General features: G+C 36.5%; 2 pseudogenes; both read left to right on the top strand.

Annotated features, from left to right (window-relative positions):
- Positions 1-487: 487 nt before the first annotated feature.
- On the top strand, positions 488-18402 carry LOC118049446 (disease resistance protein RPV1-like; annotated as a pseudogene).
- Positions 18403-19159: 757 nt separating this feature from the next.
- On the top strand, positions 19160-20731 carry LOC118049442 (scarecrow-like protein 18; annotated as a pseudogene).
- Positions 20732-21497: the final 766 nt, after the last annotated feature.

Genomic DNA, 21497 nt, shown 5'->3' with positions numbered 1-21497 from the left:
TGGAATTTATTTTCCTAACTTGATTTTTACTTCAGAATTAATGTGAATAGCCATAAAATTTTGGTACCAAAATTTTCTATGCATAACTGGTCATGCCTTGACATTCCCAATTGGAAGCAGAAAAGTCGGAATGTTAAGGGATGACCAGTTATGCGCAGAAAGTTTCCATCAACCTGTGGAATTTATTTTCTAACTTGATTCTTACTTCAGAATGTGAATAGCCATAAAATTTTCTATGCATACTGGTCATGCCTGGACATTCCGACTTTCTGCTTCCGATTTGAATCAAGAGCCATTAGCCATGGAAAATTCAGGTTGCATTTTTCGGACTTTTGTCCATAGAAATTACAATTCTTCAACATGTCTATACATTTCAGTGTGCTTCGCATTTGACTTCAACAATTAATTAATTATTTTTTTATTTTCACTGTTTGATTGTTACGATGCATGACTAAATGTCATTTTATTCATTCAGATCAACTTGACCCCCAAGAAATAGATTAGCGATTATAATCAATATCAAGTCTTGCAGATAAAGCCAAAAAAGTCTTCTGGTGGAAACGTTCCGTACCATAGAGACAGTATATAATTGGTGTCCCGTTGATCGTGAACTATCCACATTAATCCTGCAACTTTTTTTTGCTTTTCCCTCATTTGTTCAGATCCTTGAAAAGTTTTATCTTTGCCAGACTCGAAATGGCTGGTGGGAAATATCAAGAATCTTCCTCTTCACGGTTTTCTAATTGTAAACATCAAGTGTTCTTGAGTTTTAGAGGTGAAGACACCCGCAGGAAATTTACCGATCACCTCTACACGGCCCTAGTCCAAGCAGGGATTCACACATTTAGAGATGATGATGAGATTCAGAGAGGACATAATATAGAGTTGGAGATCCGGCAAGCAATACAACAATCAAAAATATCGATAATCGTGTTCTCCATAGACTATGCTCGGTCGAGATGGTGCCTCGATGAACTTGTTATGATCATGGAACGTAAGAGGACCACTAACTCCATAGTTTTGCCGGTATTCTATGATGTGGATCCATCCCAAGTCAGAAATCAAACTGGGAGCTTCGCTGCAGCATTTGTGGAACACGAAAAGCGCTTCAAGGAGGAGATGGAGCGGGTGAATGGGTGGAGGATTGCTTTGAAGGAAGTTGCAGTTTTGGGAGGAATGGTTTTAGGAGATGGGTAAGTTATATCTCTTGATGAAACTACACATGGCATAAGATTAGAATGCTGGTTCTCAACTCTTAATTAATTCAGTTTTTGCATTTAAGTATTTAGACGAAGATTGATAATACCACTCCAAATTTAGAGAAACTAAACCACCACTAATCTAGAGAACATAAAAGAAAAATAAAATAAAATACTTAAGATTTCTTCATTGTTTCATGATTTTTTTTTCCAAATTTAACCATCAATCATTGACACACAATCTGCTTTAATTTTCTAGCTAAATGTCGTTTATTTCTATTGCTTATAGCTAGAGAGACTATCGTACATTGTATTTTACTTTTCTGATGTAGGTACGAGGCACAGTTTGTCCAATCTATTGTGGAGAACGTCTCAAAGACTTTGGATCGAAAAATATTTCATTTGCCCTTTCATTTCATTGGTAGAGATTCTGTAATACAATATATCAACTCATGGTTGCAAGATAGGTCCCATAGTGCTGCCATTGCTTTACTCTATGGAATTGGTGGAGTTGGAAAGACTGCCATAGCCAAGAATGTTTATAACCAGAACTTTTATAAATTTGAAGGAAAGAGCTTTCTTTCAAATTTTAGAGAAAGGTCAAAGGAATTCAAGGGTTTAGTTTGCCTACAGAGGCAACTTCTTTCGGACATCCTAAAAAAGACTGTTGATGAGATAAATGATGTTGATGAAGGAATTTTGAAGATTAAGGATGTAATATGTTGTCGAAGAAGTCTTATTGTTCTAGATGAGGTTGAGGAAAGGGACCAATTCAATGCAATCGTTGGCATGCCGAATTGGCTTTGTAAAGGAAGTAAAATCATTGTAACGACTAGAAACAAGGGTCTGCTTTCAGCTAATGATGAGTGGGTCAAGTGCAAAGTTGAACCTCTAGATAACGGAAAATCACTTGAGCTTTTCAGTTGGCATGCCTTTGGACAAGCTTACCCTGTTGAAGGTTTTGTAGAGGACTCTTGGAAAATAGTGAATCATTGTAATGGACTTCCATTGGCCCTTCGTGTTACTGGTTCTTCATTATCTGGTAAAAGTCGAGAAGTATGGGAAAGTGCATTGTATGAAATGGAAGTGATTCCAAATTGTGAAGTTCAAAAGATTCTTCGAATAAGTTACGACTCTCTCGATGATGAATACCAGAAGAACTTATTCCTTGATATTGCTTGTTTCTTCAATGGAATGGATTACAATTATGCTGTTAGGATACTAGATGGGCTCGGTATAGGTGCAAGATTCAGGATTGACAATCTCATCGATAGATGTCTTGTAGAAATTGTTGAAATCTACAGTGATAAAAGGTTGTGGATGCATCAACTCGTAAGAGATATGGGAAGGGAAATTTCTCGCCAAGAATCACCCCAGTGTCAAAGAATATGGCATCACATGGAAGCTTTTACAGTTTTGAAAGAAACAAGTGTAAGTACCTGTTTTTGTTTTGCTATCTGCATGGTATTTAGGCGTCTTAAAATGTTCATGCTTTTACTATATTGAAAGAAACTACTATAAGTACCTCATTTTGTTTATTCTTTTACTTTCTTTTCTCATATACTTTTAATATTTTTGAAGCAGGATGCTGAAAAATTGCGTGGCCTTACCCTTGATACGCATGCATTGATGGAAGATAATTGTACCAAAGCTATCTGTGGTGATTCAATGGTTCGCCACAAGCATAACTTCTTTCAACATTATCGTCTTCCTACGTTCCCCTCTCGAGAATGGCTTTCTAACCTTTTCTTCGGGGAACAAGTACAAAGTGGTCAAGCAAGTTTGTTACCCGTCCTCAGCACGGATGCTTTAAGAAAGATGCAAAATGTAAAATTTCTCCAACTAAATTACCTGAAGTTCCATGGAAGTTATGAACACTTCCCTAAGAATTTGGTATGGTTATCCTGGCATGGATTCTCTTTGAGATCCATACCAAACCAATTATGCTTGGAGAAGCTTCTGGTTCTTGATCTATCTAGAAGCAGTCTAGTTGATGCTTGGAAAGGAAAATTGGTATGTATCTAGTCTCTCTCCATAGCTATCTCTCTTATTTTCAATTGATAACAACTAAATTCGAGTGTTTTTGCAGTCTCTTCCAAAGTTAAAAATACTAGATCTGCGTCACTCACATGGCCTCATTAGAACCCCAGATTTGTCATGTCTGCCAAGACTTGAAAATCTAATACTTGAAGACTGCATCCATTTGGTTCAAATTCATGAATCTATTGGAGATTTACATTGTCTCATGATGTTAAATCTGAAGAATTGTAAGAGTCTCGTGGAGCTTCCAGAAGCAGTGAGTCGATTGAATTCACTTCAAGAGCTTTATTTAAGTGGTTGCTCAAATCTTAACAGCCTGAATATGGAGTTAGAGCATCATCAGGGACAAAGGTTGCTTCAAAGTGATGGATTTATTGCTAGTACATCATACATTTCATCTTTTTCGTTGAAGCTATTGTTTCCCTCTAGGTTTTCAGCAAGGAAAACTTCGAGATTTACATTGCCACACTCCTTGACCAGTCTAGATTTAAGTGGAACTCCAATTCGTTTTCTTCCAGAAAGCATTAAGGACCTCAGTCCACTCATAGCCCTGACTTTAAGAAATTGCAAAATGCTTCAGACCCTCCCAGAGCTTCCATCCAATTTGTCTTCGTTAGACGTGTCTGGTAGTTATTCACTGCAAACAATTCCAAATCTAATCCCTTGGACTGTAGTATATGATTGTGATCAATTAGTTGACATCCAAGATTCGATGAAGCTAGAATTAATCCAAAAGGCTGACTCACACATGTTCAGAATAATGGAAACGGTCAACGCTCAAATACAGCCCTGGGTATATCAGGTCCTCACACACCCGTTTTATTGTATTTCAAATCTACATTTGTGTACTTTTCCTGGAAAATTCTTCCTTTGCTCATTTTATAATGGACATCGTTTTGATGGTACAGGTAACAGTTTTTAAGGGCGTAGTCAACGTTATCGTAGTTGATGAAGATGGGATGTTTAAGTTTTATGAGGAGGAGGAAGAGGAGTGGATAATTCAGAAAGAGTTTGTGGGCTGCCTGTCATTCCAAATAGCCTCACCTGCTGCGCACCGGATATGTGGTTTTAATCTATTCACAAGGTTTTGTACCACGTCAGAAACCCTTCTCTGTGGTTCTATTTATCTCGAAATCAGAAACAATACCAGTGGTCGATCCTTGTTTTGTCCCGCCTCTTTCTTTCCTAGTGGCTACAAGCACGGGAATGCTGTACTCCAATCGCTAAGCCACTGGAAATTAGGGGGCGATGATCCTACATTTGATAATGGTGATGACGTGAGCATTTCAGTGCTTCCACTTGATCCAACTATTCAAATAATGATGGTTGGTGTCCTATGGTTGCATGAAGAGGAAGGAAATGGTGATGATGATGATATCCAATCAAAGAATAAAGTTATCACATCTCAAAGTAGTAGCTCATCATACAGGGAAGTTATCACAACCCACAACAGTAGGCGATGATGATGATGATGATGATGATGTACATCTAGCCAAAGTAGGAACAGCTTCTCATATTTTTAGGAATTATTCCTGTGCTGCGCGTTATAATCCTGGCAACTTGGAAGTATGTTCGTGGATATTTGAAAAGAAAGGTGAGAGGGTATTAATCATCTATTATATTTTAAAGCAATTAGATATTTGGTATTATATTTTAAGGCTTTAATAGTCGAGGCTTCCTCACAAACTTCATGTCATTATCTTGATAGAGTTTTGTGCTTATTTTTCTCGGTAGGGATATTGGAAGAAAAAGGGAAGGATCTTTATTTAGCCTCTTGCATGGTTTGTGGCGTTGTAAGAGAGACGGGTTGTGATTGTTGGGTTGGTATCCATTGCATGTGCAGCAAATGGACGGCACCAACCATTGACTTTGGCAGCCACCATTGTTGAAGAAGAGATGGAGTTGGCAGCCACCTTTGTTGAAGAAAAGCTGGAGCTGGTGGCACCATCTTTGCCTATAAATAGATACTAAGAAAGAGAGCAAAATGAGAGAAGAGTAGAGTAGAGAGCATGTTATTATAGAATAGGATTCTAATATAGGATGTTGTAATCATTACAGTTACTTATGTATCTATTAGAATAGGATTCTAATATAGGATGTTGTAATCATTACAGTTACTGCAGTGTTCTACTGCCTCTATATAAATAGAAAGGTTGGCTAAGGCACAACCCAACACATTCTATTATTCTCAACTTGGTATCAGAGCAACAAAACCCTAAAATAAATTAAACATAATTTTCTCATAGGCCTCCCAACCTCCCTTTTTCAATGGAACAGCCACCACATACATCTTCAACTTCTGCAGCACCAGCAGTCCAGCTTTCTTCTTCTCCGACAGTGCAGCCCTCTTCTCTTGCAGCGCCTCCTCTGCTTTCCTCTACTACATCACCGCCTGGATTCTCCTCTGCCATGGCTGGTGAACGCCTCCTCTTGCAGCCCACGTTTGCTGCCTCTACTGTCGCAAGCATTATTTCTCTTTCTCACATTCTCACACATGAATTTCTTCACAAATCTTCTACTTCCATACATGCTCCTCTCCTGCCCACACCCAGCATTCCATCTTCTGCTCTTGTTGCACAGCGCCAGACTTTTGGCAATTTTGGCCATAGTAGGGGCCGCTTTAACGGTGGCTGGTGTCCCAACCAGTCCAACAGCAGAGGCAATCGATTTGCTAGCTCTAGACCTGATCACCGCAGCTTCCAAAACTCCTCCTTCGGTGACAATAGGCAAGGCTCTTGGCAGCGGAATAGGGGGCAGAATCCACGCTATCAACTGTGTTAGAATTTCGGCCATACAGCTCCCCATTGCCCTCAATTCCAGCAACGAGGTTATAGCCAACAACCTACTGCCAACCTTGTGCAACGCAATCTCTCCTCAACCGGTTCTGTTGATTGGTTTCCAGATACCGGTGCCAATCAACAGGTCACACCTGATCTTGCCACCTTGACCGCTTCAGAACCGTACCTTGGTAATGATAATTTGCATGTTGGTGATGGTAAGGGCCTTCCTATATCTCATCTTGGTCATACAAAAATATATACACCACATCGTTCTTTCACCTTATCTAATGTTCTTCATGTTCCTGCAATCACAAAACCTCTGCTCTCTGTTCAGAAATTTTGTCTTGATAATAATGTTTATTTTGAATTTCACCCTCGTGTGTTTTATGTCAAGGATTTCAACACCCATGAAGTCCTTCTCTCAGGTTAGAGTAAAGATGGTCTCTATGCCCTGACCAAGTCTTCTGTCACGTCAGTTCCTCAAGCCTATTGGTCTCCCTGCACTTCTGCCTCTGCCGATTTATGGCATCGTCGACTAGGTCATCCTACTTCACGTATCTTTCAATTGTTAATCTCAAAAAATAAGATTATTTGTAACAACAAACGTCTTAATTTTCAATGTCAAAGTTGTCCTTTAGGAAAATCATCGTGTTTGTCTTTAAGACCTACTGGTCACAAAACTTCTGCTCCACTTGAATTAATTTTTAGTGATGTATAGGGCCCTGCTCCTCTTTTTTTTTCAGATGGCTATCGTTATGTTGTTATCTTCGTTGATGCTTATACTAAATATGTATGGTATTATCCTCTAGTTGCCAAGTCTGATGTTTACTCTGTTTTTCATCAATTTCAAACTCTTGTCGAACGTCAATTTTCCTTAAAAATAAAATCTGTTCAAACTGATTGGGGTGGTGAATACCGAAAACTATCCACATTTTTTCAGACCATTGGTATTCATCATCGTCTGATTTGTCCCCACACTCATAAACAAAATGGAACAGTAGAGCGTCGTCATAGGCATATTGTGGAAACAGGTCTTACTCTTTTAGGGCAATGCAAAGCACCTTTTCGATTCTAGAATTATGCTTTTGAAACCTCTGTTTATCTTATAAATCACATGCCTACTCCTATTCTTGCCCATCACTCTCCGTTTGATTGTTTATTTCAGCGGTCTCTTGATTATCATTTTTTGCGTACCTTTGGGTGTCTTTGTTTTCCTTTTCTGCGTCCATATAATAATCATAAATTGGATTTTTGTTCCTCTCCATGTGTGTTTTTTGGATATAGTTCCTCGCATCTTGGTTATCGATGTCTTGACATTGCATCATTGTATGGTTTGAAACAGGCACCAAGAGCATGGTACACTCGTCTAAGTGATTTTTTGCTCTCCATCGGTTTCTGAGCTTCCAAGGTTGACACCTCCCTTGTTTATCTTATCTGATGGTACTAATATCTTTTATCTCCTGGTGTATGTTGATGATATTCTGCTCACGGGTAGCAACTCTGCTATGCTTCATCACCTTATATAGTTACTCAGCTCTGAGTTCAAGCTTCGTGACTTAGGTGTTGTTCACTACTTTCTGGGTATTGAAGTTCAGTCTACCAGTATGGTTTTAATTCTGCGTCAACATAAATATATTCTTGACATCCTCACTCGAGCTGGTATGACTTCTTGCAAACCAGTTGATACTCCAGTCTCCCCTTCGAAAGTCATTTTATTATCGGATCATTCATTCTCTGATCCTACACGATTTCATCAAATCGTGGGTGCTCTTCAATATCTTACCTTCACTCGTCCAGATATATGCTTTGCTGTTAATAGAGTCTGTCAGTTTATGCATGCTCCTACAGATTCTTATTGGGCCGCTGTCAAACGTATTTTACGTTATCTTAAAGGTACGACATCTTATGGTTTCCATATCACTCGAGGCTCCTCTTTTTCTCTACATGGCTTTACAGATGCAGATTGGGCTGGTAGTATTGATGATCGCAAGTCTACGGGCGGCTATCTTGTCTTTTTTGGTCAAACGCCGATTTCTTGGAAATCCGGCAAGTAACGCACTTTTGCTCGCTCCTCTACTGAGGCTGAGTATAAAGCCCTTGCTGATGGTACCGCTGAAGTCATTTGGCTTCAATACTTGTTAAGAAATTTGCAAGTTCCCTCAGTCTCTGCCCCTACCATTTGGTGTGATAATCTTGGTGCTACCTATCTCTCAGCAAATCCTATCTTCCATGCTCGTACTAAGCATGTTGAAGTGGATTATCACTTTGTTCGTGACCGTGTTGCCAAGAAAAAAATTCAGATTCGTTTTATTCCCTCTTGAGATCAACTTGCCGATGTCTTCACTAAACCGCTTCCTGTTGCATCCTTTACTGCTTTTCGATTCAAGCTTCGGGTTGATCCCCCACCCTCAGCTTGAGGGGGCATATTATAGAATAGGATTCTAATATAGGATGTTGTAATCATTACAGTTACTCATGTATCTATCAGAATAGGATTCTAATATAGGATGTTGTAATCATTACAGTTATTGCAGTGTTCTACTGCCTCTATATAAATAGGAAGGTTGGCTAAGGCACAACCCAACACATTCTATTATTCTAAACTCCATTGCATCGTAGAAGGATAGGATGATGGTTAGAATGTTGCCTACATAAATTCTCCAAAAATGCCTCAAGGAACTTTTCCTACCATTCCAAATGAATTGAGGCTCTATCTAATTTTTTGGCTAAGTGCCTCACTCCTTGAATATGACGATGCCAAGTAAACTTAAAGCCTTTTGTTTCACTAAACTTTAGTAAACTTCCCTGTTATAACATGCGAAAAAATCCCCTTAACAGATTCTGAAGGTAGAAGGACTTCATTGAAGTCTCTAATGAGCATTCAGGGGTTGTTGACCATTATTCTGATAGAAGTGAGTTAATCCCAAAGCTGATAATGCAAACTAGGAATGAGAGAAGTATAAACTAGGAACATTAACCAAGATTGACTACCTATTTTAATCTTTCCTATGGCACCTTGAGCCATAACATCTATTGTAGAAATATAAAAATTACCCTATGATGTTAGCACCCAAATACCTCCAGTATGGCCATTAGCTTCCACAATTACTGCAGGAAAATAGCATAGCTGATTCCAAAAGCTGGCCACTCCTAAATTGAACATGAGTTTCCAATAACATGCAAATACTATGATGATACTTCCTAATTAACTCTTTACCATGATGCTTGCTTATGACATTGGCAGCTCTAAATACATTCCAAGACAAAACAACAAAATCATCAAAATAATTTATCATAAGAAAAAAAATTAAGAGGCAAACAAAACCTTCCCACCAAACTCATTATTGGTCAGTCTCATTCCTTAACCCCACAATCATCTTGGAATCACCTACTTTATCCCCATGTTCAGTATGCAAGTATGAATTATCACTTGAGGCTTCCAAGTTACTTCTCATATTAACTTCATCCTGGACTATCTTACCAGGATAATGAGAGGACATCTTATTGGCTTGGTTATGCTTAATAATGTTCTTATGAGAGTCTGCCAACATACTTTTCACAAAAACAAAATCTTTATCCAGAAGGGATAAACCTAGCTTCTCCTTCCTTTTATCCTAAAAGGCACCCGTAGGTAAGTTTCATCCAACCCTACTAGGACCCTCTCCCTCTCTCTTTTCCTCTTATCTTTCTAGACTGCGCCAGGGTTCTACTGCCATTTTTTTTTAATTGTCCCTCCTTGTCCCGCAAGGTAGATGGGTTATATAAGAAATTTCCACTCTGGAATTAGGAGAGATTGCAACTGCCCTACAGGTCGTTGATGTTCTATCTTTACTTGCTGACATATATCACATTTCATTACAAATTCAACTACTTATTTCTTCATTTTAGACCACCAATAATACTCCTTAATATCCCGATACATCTTGTTGCTCCCCAAATGAACTATTAGTTTGGATTCATGTGCCCTACTAAGAATTTCAGCTTTTAAAGTTTTATCATTTGGTAAGCAAATCCTTCTTCCCATCATGACCATTTCATTCTCCAATACTTTACAGGCTATATTCTGCTTTGACTCCATTCTTCTTCTTATCTTTTCTATATCACCATCCGATTTTTGAGCTTTCACAATTCTTTCTCTCAAAACAGGTTGCATAGCATGGATTTGTGAGGAGGTTTGTGAGATTTAATGATTTTAAACACTTATAAACTTGTGATTAAGATAGGAAACTAAGAGAAAGTAGAGTTTAGTGAGAGAAGATAAGGAAGGTAAGGGAAGAAGAGGAAAGCTTGGAGCAATTTCAATTTGGCTAGCTTTTGGAGGAAATATTAGTGATTGGTAAGATATTCTAAACTTAATTGGGTTGATTAATATGAATTTGATTGACTTGTATTTTCCTTAGAGGAATGATATTGGGTCGAGAAATTTGGACAAAAAAGTCTTTGTACTGAGTTTACAAAATGGAAACTTGAAAAATACCAGAAAATAAAAAATGACTAAAATGAGAATAAAAATTATATGAAAGAAAAAAAAATTAAATAAATAATAGTAACATGTAATTTAATTAAATTCGAATTCACTAGTTTTACGTTTGGTATAAACTGGCGTTAGGACCCAAGAAAAACTACTTGTGAAAAAATAAAGGTGCAAGCCAAGGACATGAAGGTAATTGTTAAAATTTATTGCCTATAAATAAGCTTGTTGGCCGAAACTTATAGAAATGTTTAGGAATGAAAATTATTCATCTTTCTTAGTTAGATAATAGGAAAATGTTGTATATAGGTGTTGGACCATTACATGCATCACGATAGAGCTTATTGGTTATTAGGATAATTAGTAGTGTTAGCTATCTTTTATACTGGTATATTCCTAGGTGTGTATTAATTAAAATTCCTTAGTTATCTTGTAAATAATCCTTTTGTAACTTTTAGTAATTCTTGTGTGGTAATACCCTTTTCTTTCTTCTATACTTTAATTGATGATATTTAATTCACTATCCTTATAGGTTTACATTTATATCATAATATTTACACCAGTGTGTATATAAAAATAATTTTCTCAAATAATATAAAAAACCCAATACCACTCCTATTAAGGTAAATATTAAATTTACTGTATCAGACAAATATTTATTTCTCATTCCATGTAGATTTATTCGAGGGTTTTACATTCTCCCCACCTAAAAAAAAATTCCATCCTCAAAATTTGAATACGTACCTAGGCTTGCAAATAACTTTGGCTACTTTTTCATCATTTCTAATTCTCGTTCAAATCAAGGAGTCCCTAGGATCCCGTTGAACAAATCTAGAGTTATTTAGGCATTTATTACTTGAGGATCTGAACTTCTTCGACTTTGAATAATTCTTTAAAGACTGGGTTGTTGTAAATCACAGACCATCCAATTGTTTGGCCTCCAATGATAAGCCACATGAATAACCAGTGAGAAATCTCTTAAATCCCTATTTAGGATAAAGCGATTGTTATGCCTAGAGTCTTAGCTCTTTATTTTGTAATTTACATAGTTTTTTGTCTAACAAACTGTCTAACAAAAAAATAAGAGGTATAGTTTACTATTTATAGGAAAATCTAAAAAATCTTATAAATTGACTAAATATCAGTTTGCCCCTTAAATAATATCCATATATTATTTAAGGATGATTTTATAAATTTAATCAATCAAGTCCCTACTTAATTATTCTAGGACTAAAATTATAATCCCTAAATTAAATACATTATAGTGCTTAATTTCTAAAATTATTTTCAATCAAGTCACACTTGATTAACTATCCTAGTTTAGTTTCTAACTAATAGTTCTTGATGTGTTTATGACCTTCTAGGTTTTTAATATATTGGTCCAAATATAAATTCTAATTCTAATTAAATTAAATTATATAAATTAAATAATTTTATTTATTATAAATTCAACAATTGATTAATTTATATTTGAAGATCAGGTGCATCATTTAGCAATGTGTTATGATCCTCTAAATATTAGAAAAGTAATTAATGGTTTGACTTAACATTTCAATGACCGATTTCTCAGTATAATTAATATCCTCTCATTAATAATATTCTAATTTATCATTAAAGCATGAAATATATCTACCATGTTAAATCATGTTTGTTCTTTATATAACAGTCATTGATCGTTTAAATAAGATTTGAAGTTCTTTTTCAAACATCATTTCATCTTAGCCTTGGATTTATTAGTCAATACTATTTGAGAATAGAGTGAATATTTTTTCTAATTCACTTAAGGTGATGAGTCCTACTTGATCACTCAAGTACCTTCATGTAGTTCATATTACATGCAATATCTGTCATTTCCTTACCTTGATTAAGATAACATGTAACTGGGTCAAAGCATAACATTTTCTATATAAGATAACGTAGTGATCTCAAGTCTAAGGATCACTTACACGATCATTATGTGAGCCTTTCCATTGACATAGGTGATCTCTCCATATGGAATTTGTATGTGGGTCAGTTCAGTGTACATGTCTTATGAAAATCACCTACATATTAGTTCTAAGTATCCCTTATGCCTTAGCTTATGAGAACAACTACTTTCTTTCAAAAAGAAAAGAATATAATATATATCAGTCTTTATCACTCTAATTAATGTCCAATATTTGAAAGAGCATCAACTAGGAACATTTTAGGAACAATGCTTTGATGCGTTAGAAATCTCATAATTATAACAATTTTATAATTTTCTTTGCAAAGTATTTTTGTCTCAAAGATTTATCTTTAATCTAGATTCATAAATCAAATATTAGATTCATTAATCTAATATTATATGAATAATAAAGATAAATTAATTATTTATTAATAACAAATATATATTTACATTAATATAATAATACCACGTGTAACCAATTGAATGGCTACATGGCATATTAAACTAATATGAACATGTAAGATTTCTAAATGTATTCACTAGATACTTATGCTTTTACTTTACTATATTTGTACTTAAGTAAATATTGTTAAACATATGTAATAAAAACAAGAGATTAGAATGTTATTACATCATCTAGTTGCAATGACATTTTACTTAAAATGTCAGAATAGTTATCAAACAATTATTATTTGAAGTTCCATTTTCTAGAAGTAATTAAAGTTTTGATTATATTTATTTGACAAATTGAAATTACTAAAAAAAATTATAAAAGGAATAAATTAAACGATATAGGAAATCATTTGAATTCAAGAACCACATTGGATAATCTTTTCGTTGAGTCAAACTTTTAAGGGATTGAAAGGCATGCTAACTACCTGATCCAATTCTTAAATGTTTCAACAGTAAAAGAAATTGAAAGAGAAAAATTTGTATGTCTTAGACTGTAGTATTGTAGGGTCTTGAAAGAGGAAAGGGTTATAAATATATAACAATTGAGGAAAATCTCAACATATGATTTCTTTTGCTCAATTATCTAAATCTTTTCTTTTTGTATATATGACACAAGTAAAATTTGAAGGCGTGAATGAAATATATTAATTCAAAATTTTAAAATTGTTTTTAAAAATACTTATATATTATTCTATTATGGAATGTGTGTGTGTGTAGGACATATTATAGGACTACTCTAGTGTTGTAATCTCTACCTTACTTATTGTATATTGCCCTACTTATATAAATAAGAAAGGTTGGCTAACTAATAGGTTAAGCCTCATATTTCTTTTTGACTTGGTATAAGAGCATTAACACATTAAAACTCTTATCTCCCTAATGGACTCTGTTGCTGCCGACTTCTACCTCCACCAAACCTATGCTGCAGTACCATCGGCCGGTCGGCCATACATAAGATGTTGTCGGTGGCTCCTTCCCACAGCAGTAAAGCCTCTCTCTTACATAACAAAACAATGATTTCGTTTCTCATACTTTTGTTGTTCCTCTTCATATTATGGGGACCTCAACCCCAACCATAGTTGTTTTGTCCAACACTTAAAAAGTTATTTTATTGAAACTTACAAATAACAATTATCTCTATTATTGAATGTAGATAAAACTATATCTTCTTGGTCAAGGTATCTTCCACTTTATTGATGGCTCTATGCCATGTCCTCTTTCTCATATATCTAAAATTGACAGTTCTGCTAGTTGTTCTCCATGCATCAACCCTTTTTTTCTTCATTGGAAGCAACAAGATCAAATTATTTTGAACATGTTACTCTTCTCTCTTTCAATGGATGTAATGCATCTTATGGTAGATTGTCAGACCTCTCATTATGTTTGGTGTACTCTTGAGCTAGCTCTCGCCTTTTTATCTAATTCTTGCAATATGCAACTTCATAGGTCTTTTCATGATCTTTGGCAAGGTGATGCTTCATTTGTTATGCATATGCAACAAGAAAAATCCTTATTAGATGAATTGCTTGCTGCTGGGTGGCCAATCTCTCTTGAATATTTCAACCTCTATGTGTTTCGTGACCTTCGTGGTGAGTTCAAACACTTGGTAACTAGCCTCGCAACCAAGGCAGAACCTCTATCGTATACAAATCCTCATAGCCATCTCCTTACCCATAATTTTCTTCACAAGACCACCCTTCAATCCATGGTGGTCAACCCACCTCTACTCCTTTCAGCCAATCTTACCCAGTATCAAAACAACCCCAACTTCAGCCATAACATAAGTTTTTTTCTTAGAAACTAGTGTCCCAACAGCAACCATAATAGCCACCAACATAGGTCTAACTTTCATGGTTTTCAAAGCTCTATTCCCATCGACAAGAAGCAGAGTAACTGGTAGCAGAATAGAAAGAACTCTGGTTCTTCGCAGTGGTCTTCTCACTGGTCCTTTGAGTAAAACATCAAGTGTCAGCTTTGCTCCTCTTTTGGCCACACAACCCTTCAATGCGTTCAGTTTCATAGCAGTCAACTGCCTATCTTGTTGTTGGTAATGTTTTTGCTTCTACTTAATTCCTAGACACTAGTGCGAACCAACATGTTATGCCTGATCTTACGACTCTACGAACCAACACCTCCGGGTTCTACTACCGTGAGCTCTACATCTCAATCTGGTTCTAGTCGACCTAAATTTAATTATTGATCTCTCCTCTTATCCTCTTTAGCAGTTTACAGGTTCAAGTTTTCCCCCATCTCATCCTACTACTCATTAGCATCTCATGGTCCTTCATCCATGGTTGCCCAAGATAGCACATCTAATGGTGTCTATAGCCATGGTTGCTGCACCTATTTTCCAGGTACTGTTATAACCCATTTTTGGGTTATTCCCCAATTCACATTTTTTTTCTCTCTTTAAAAAAATAAAATACAAAAAAATAAAAAAATATTATCAAAAAAATATAACAGTGAAAAGAGGATGCCAAAATGCTCAAAAAATGGTTAAAAATTGGTTGAGTAGGTTCAAAAATATAAAAATTAAAATTTGACAGTATTTTGTTGAATGATGATAGCCGTGTTAACAAAGAAAATTCAATTTGAGGAAGAAAATTCCAAAATTAAATGTTTATGGACTCAATTAAATTTGATTAAAGGTTTAATTGAATTTATAGAAGGTTTGATTGCAAAAAAAATTTGATTTTGGAGTTATTTTGGGCTTTAATTGGAAGAAATTAAAGTTTTGGGATTAAATTATAATTTTTTAGAGTTAATTTGGTCAAATCAGGGGCTTAATTGCATAAATATTGAAGTTTGATGGCTAATTAGGGACATAATTGAAGAAATCTGAAACCAAGGACCAAAGTGGAAAAGGTGCGTAAATAGAGGGTTGTAATTAAAGCCAAATCAGGGGTCAAATTAAAGACATTATAAGTTTATTGATCAATTGAGGGTCAAATTGCATAAATCAGAGACCAAGGACCACGTTAGAAAAGGCAGCCAACTTCAAGGTTGGCGATTGAATTTGGCAGGGATGCAATTGAATTAATTTTAAAAATCAAAATTGCAATTGAGGACTCGATTGAACAAATCACAAATTGAGGATTGATTTGTACTTTGACATAAGATTGGCGCCATTTTCATTTAAATAAAACAGTGCGTTTTGCCCAAAATGGCACCATTTCATACACTGTTCATTAAAAAAAAAGCCCAAAACGATACTGTTTTGAATCGCACTATAGACTTTCTTCTTCCTGGACGTGTAGAGAAACAGGGGAAGGGAGCTGTGTTCCCCTGCATTTTCACTGACTTTTCTCCTCTCCCTCTCTCTCTCTTAAACATCAAAAAGACGTTGACCATAACCCCACTTGCATAAACTCTAACCCATGGCCTACCACCGGGAGGTGAAACACAGGAGGGACGTGCCCCTCTGGCGGTTTTGTGGGGCGACTGCACAGTGAAAACAGAGGAGAAGAGAGAGAGCAAGAAAAAAAAAGGAAAAGAAAAAAAAAGAGAAAAAGGAAGAAGGAGAGTAGGAGGGACGAACAAAAAAGAAAACAGAGAGGGAAAGGAGAGAAATGAAGAAGATAGACGAAGAAGTGGAGAAGAAGAGAAAACATAGGAGAGGCTGCCACTGTCACCACCACCGTTGCCGCCGCTAATGGCCACGCTTAGGCTACACCACCCCCGTGTAACCTCATGCTGCCCTGTTTATTTCCTTCGTGCTTTGCCCTTGCCTCCATTTACATAGCCCCTTTATTTTTGGGCCGAGTTCGGCCCAACCCACTGATTTGGGTCAACTCTGGCCCACTTCCGAAATAAAAAAGAAAAAATATTTTAAAAATATTTTTTCAAATTTTATAATTTTCCCGTGTATTTTTTATGTTATTTTGATTAATATCGGGTAGTATTTTTATGTTACTAAAAATACAAAATTCGATGTGACAATACTTGGTTTTCGTCAAAACTTCTAAAAATACAAAACAAAATTAAAAAAAAGACAAAAATATTTTTGTGCATAGGACCAAGTGTCTCAAAGCTAAAAAATCATATTGTGTTTTTCATACACCAGAAAACAATGTTTTAACATGCATTTTAGCTTTAATAACCAGTTTATTAAAGTCAAGAGTACATTGACGCAATACTAGGTGGCGACTCTCATTCAAATTTTCCACTGATAAGAGACAAGAATTCCTTGTCTCTCCATATTTTCTAGATAGACCTATACATTTTTTTCTTAAGGGTGGACGATCGCCGCGACGCCACACATGTGCGGCAGGTACTATCTCCTCCCAACTATGAATCCATTGTATTCTCTAATGCTGACAGGTATGAGGATTAGCATGGTGTTATGCAAGATGAAATTCAGGTCTTGTACTTTAATGACACTTGGTTCTTAGTTTCTTTTCATCCTTTAATGAATGTTGTTGACAATCATTGAGTGTACAAGATAAAGCACCGTGTAGAGGTAGTATTGAGCGGTATAAGGCGCAATTTGTTGCCTACAGGTTTTACTTAGCAAAAAAGCATTGATTACTCTAAGAGCTTTAGTCCTATCATTAAGTAAGCGATTGTCAAGTTGGTTTTCTCTAGTGTGGTTTTGTGTGGTTGGAAGATTCATCAACTCAATATATATAATGTCTTCCTCAATAAAGTTCTTCCGAAGAGATCTACATGAAACAACCTCTTGGTTTTGTTGACTCTATTTTTTCCTCTTATATGTGCAGGTTGCACAAGTATTTATATGATTTGAAGCAGGCTCTGTGAGCATGGTACACTTGTCTGAGTAATTTTTTGCTTTCTCTTGGCTTTCACTCTTCCAAGGTTGACACCTCCTTATTTATCCTGTCTGTGAGTACTAATATCTTTTATCTTCTTGTTTATATTGATGATATCCTACTTACAAGTAGCGACTCTACTATACTTCAACGCCTAACATAGTTGCTGAGTTCAAAGTTTAAGCTTTGAGACTTAGGAAATGTTCATTACTTTTAGGACATTGAGGTTCAGTCCACTAGTATAGATCTGATGTTACGAAAGCATAAGTATATTCTTAACATCCTTACTCGGGCTAGTATGACCTCTTGCAAACATGTTGATACTCCTAGTTCTACCTCCAAAGTTACAATGTTGCTTGATTCTTTATTTTTTGATCTTACACATTTTCATCAAATTGTTGGTGCTCTTCAATATCTCACCTTTATAAGATCAAACATCTACTTTGTTGTTAAGAGAGTTTATCAGTTTATGCATGCTCCTACAGATTCTTATTGGGCTGCCGTTAAATGCATTCTACATTATCTTTAGGGTATGATATCATATGGCTTACATATCACTCGCAATTCCTCCTTTGATTTACATGACTTTATGAATGCGGATTAGGTAGGTAGTATTGATGATCACAAGTCTATAGGTGGTTATCTTGTTTTCTTTGATCATACACCGATTTCATGGAAATCAAATAAGCAACACACAGTTGCCCGCTCCTCTACCAAGGTTGAATATAAAGCCTTGGCAAACAACACTGCTAAGGTTATCTAGCTTCAATACTTAGTGTCAAATCTGCAGATCTCTTCTACTTCTACTCTAACCATTTGATGTGATGATCTTGGTGCTACTTATTTGTCTATGAATCCTATCTTTCACGCCCATAAAAAACATATTGAGGTTGATTATTTGTTTTATATCTTCTCATGATCAACTTGCAGATGTCTTTACTAAGTCGCTTCCTACTACTTCTTTTACTGTTTTTCAACTCAAGTTTCAAGTCGATCCTCCACCCTCAGCTTGAGGAGGCATATTATGGAATGTGTGTGTTTGTAGGACATACTATATGACTACTCTAGTGTTGTAATCTTTATCTTAACTATTGTATATTGCTCTACATATATAAATAGAAAAGGTTGACTAACTAAAGGTTAAGCCTCCTATTTTTCTTTAACTTATTCTCTAACGAAGAATAGCTAGTTAGGATTTTTTTTCTTCTTTCCAAAAACTCTTTTTTTTATTGTTGTTATGTCGATATATATATATATAAAGACAACTATTGCTAAGCTTAGCTAGTAACACATGCTTCTTCCCTGTATTTGGCAAACTATTTCATGCTCTTATCGTATTAATGCAAACTCTGCTGCCCGCATCTTCACTACATGGTTATTTGTGTAGCAAATTAAGAATGCAATTCGACCCTGGAAGTGGCCGCGCCTCTTTTTTCCGACCCAAGTACTTGCTTCTTTTATATATAGACGCTCGCACACACCTAGCTAGTTTGGTTTTTAATTTAATCATCTTCATAACTCTTTATTAGAGAGAGATAGGCGAGCTTAGCCTAGTTAGCTATAGAGAGTTATAATCCTTCTGGTTCCCCAAGCAACAGGAAATTAATTTCTAATCCATTCATATATATATATATATATATATGATCTCTTATTATACCCTATAGTATTCCATTCCAATATTTCTATTATGTTATATGACCGAAACACAATCTAGCACTAGCTTGCTAGTGCATTATGCCAAAAGGATAATTATGCTTGGCTCACGGTCACTGTCACATTCACAGCAGCATGATGAGTTCATCTAACAATTCCCATGATCATCAAGATCAAGAACAAGGGATTCCACCTCCATCAACGGCATTTCATATGCGTCAATTGCTAGTCAGTTGCGCAGACCTCATCTCTCAATCTGACTTCTCCGCAGCTCAACGCCTTTTCTCCCACCTTTTATCCTCCAACTCTTCTCCTTACGGCGATTCCACTGAGAGGTTGGTTCGTCAATTTGTTCGAGCCCTTTCTTTCCGCCTTAATCATCATTCCACCCCCACTAGAACTAGTACTGCTCCTCTTGATTTCAGTCCTCCTTTTCCTCCTCCTTGTACTACTAATACTAATAACAAGATGATGATGATGATCAGCTATGAGTCGACGGATCAGGAGACTCTTCGGTCTTGCTACTTGTCCCTGAATCATATCACCCCATTCATAAGGTTCTGCCATCTAACTGCCAATCAGGCTATCTTGGAAGCCATACAAGTAGGGCAGCAAGCCATTCACATCATAGACTTCGATATCATGCATGGGGTGCAATGGCCTCCATTGATGCAAGCTTTGGCCGACCGATCTAACAACACTCTTCATCCCCCTCCAATGCTTCGAATCACCGGAACCGGCCATGATTTGAACATTCTCCAGAGAACTGGAGACCGCCTTTTGAAATTTGCCCACTCCTTAGGCCTCGGGTTCCAATTTCATCCTCTTCTCCTTCTCAACAATGATCCTACTTCTCTTGCTCTCCATCTCCCATCAGCAATTACTCTTCTCCCAGATGAAGCCCTCGCCGTGAACTGCGTGTTGTATCTTCACAGGTTCCTTAAGGATGATTCTCGTGAACTGCTCCTTTTTCTCCATAAAATCAAGGCCTTGAACCCCATGGTAGTGACGGTTGCTGAAAGGGAGGCCAACCACAACCACCCTCTCTTCTTGCAGAGGTTCCTGGAGGCCTTGGATCACTACACAGCTCTCTTCGATTCCTTGGAGGCAACCCTACACCAAACAACAGGGAGAGACTGGCAGTTGAGCAGATATGGTTTGGGAGAGAAATAATGGACATAGTAGCAGCAGAAGGAGAGGGAAGAAGAGAAAGGCACCAGAGGTTTGAGACTTGGGAAATGTTGCTAAAGAGTGTAGGTTTTAGGAACGTTCCACTGAGTCCCTTCGCACTTTCACAGGCCAAGCTTTTGCTAAGGCTCCATTATCCTTCAGAGGGTTATCAGCTTCAGATTCTCAACAATTCTTTCTTCTTAGGTTGGCAGAATCATTCCCTCTTCTCTGTCTCTTCCTGGCACTAGCTAGCTACCTAAATTAATTGCCTTCTTTCTAATCAATTATTAATGTAAAAGCTAGGTAGCTAACTAATTTTATGACCTCAACCGCTCATTAATTCCACTAAACTTATAGATTAAGAAAATATAATGAATGAATGAATATTAATTGTCTAGTTCCTTTCTGCTACCTGATCTTGCCATTACACCTGCTTACTTTGTTAAATAATTGCGCATATATATATATATATATATATATATATATATATGGTTCTCTTTTTTTGTGAGTACCCACCCCACAAACGAAGTTCCATTATCAACATTGTATACTCACACACACGCAAGCCTGCAGCTGTGATTGTAGCTATATGGGTGCGCATGCAATGGATATTAACATGCAATGGATATCCTTGACTCTCTAGACAGATGGCTTGATCCATCGGTTCTGTTGGCTTAACATTATGCGATGCAATTGTAATATTAACATGCAATGAAGGATATTAAATTTTGGCTTCATAGCGCACCGGCCACCTGCAGCCCAATATGGCTCCCATCTAATTCGCTAGAATTCAGCACTCCCTGCGCAAGGCATGCATGTTTAATGCAACCTTTGGTCCATCGGTTCTTTTTCGGGTAGTTCAAATTAAAGTTTAATTACTCCCCATTTTTAGAATTTTAATTAGTGGTGTACGAGTTATGGCCACGTGCTCCGCCATATATCCGTATACTTTTCATAAAAAGCGAAGTCTAGGCGTCTATCGTTTCTAAAAACATAAGAAAATGAAATGGCTGGGATTATAGCAGCAAAGAAATT

Source organism: Populus alba, chromosome 11 (assembly GCF_005239225.2).
Source record: "Populus alba chromosome 11, ASM523922v2, whole genome shotgun sequence".
NCBI classification, from domain to species: Eukaryota; Viridiplantae; Streptophyta; class Magnoliopsida; order Malpighiales; family Salicaceae; genus Populus; species Populus alba.
This window is presented reverse-complemented; position numbering and strand designations above follow the sequence as displayed.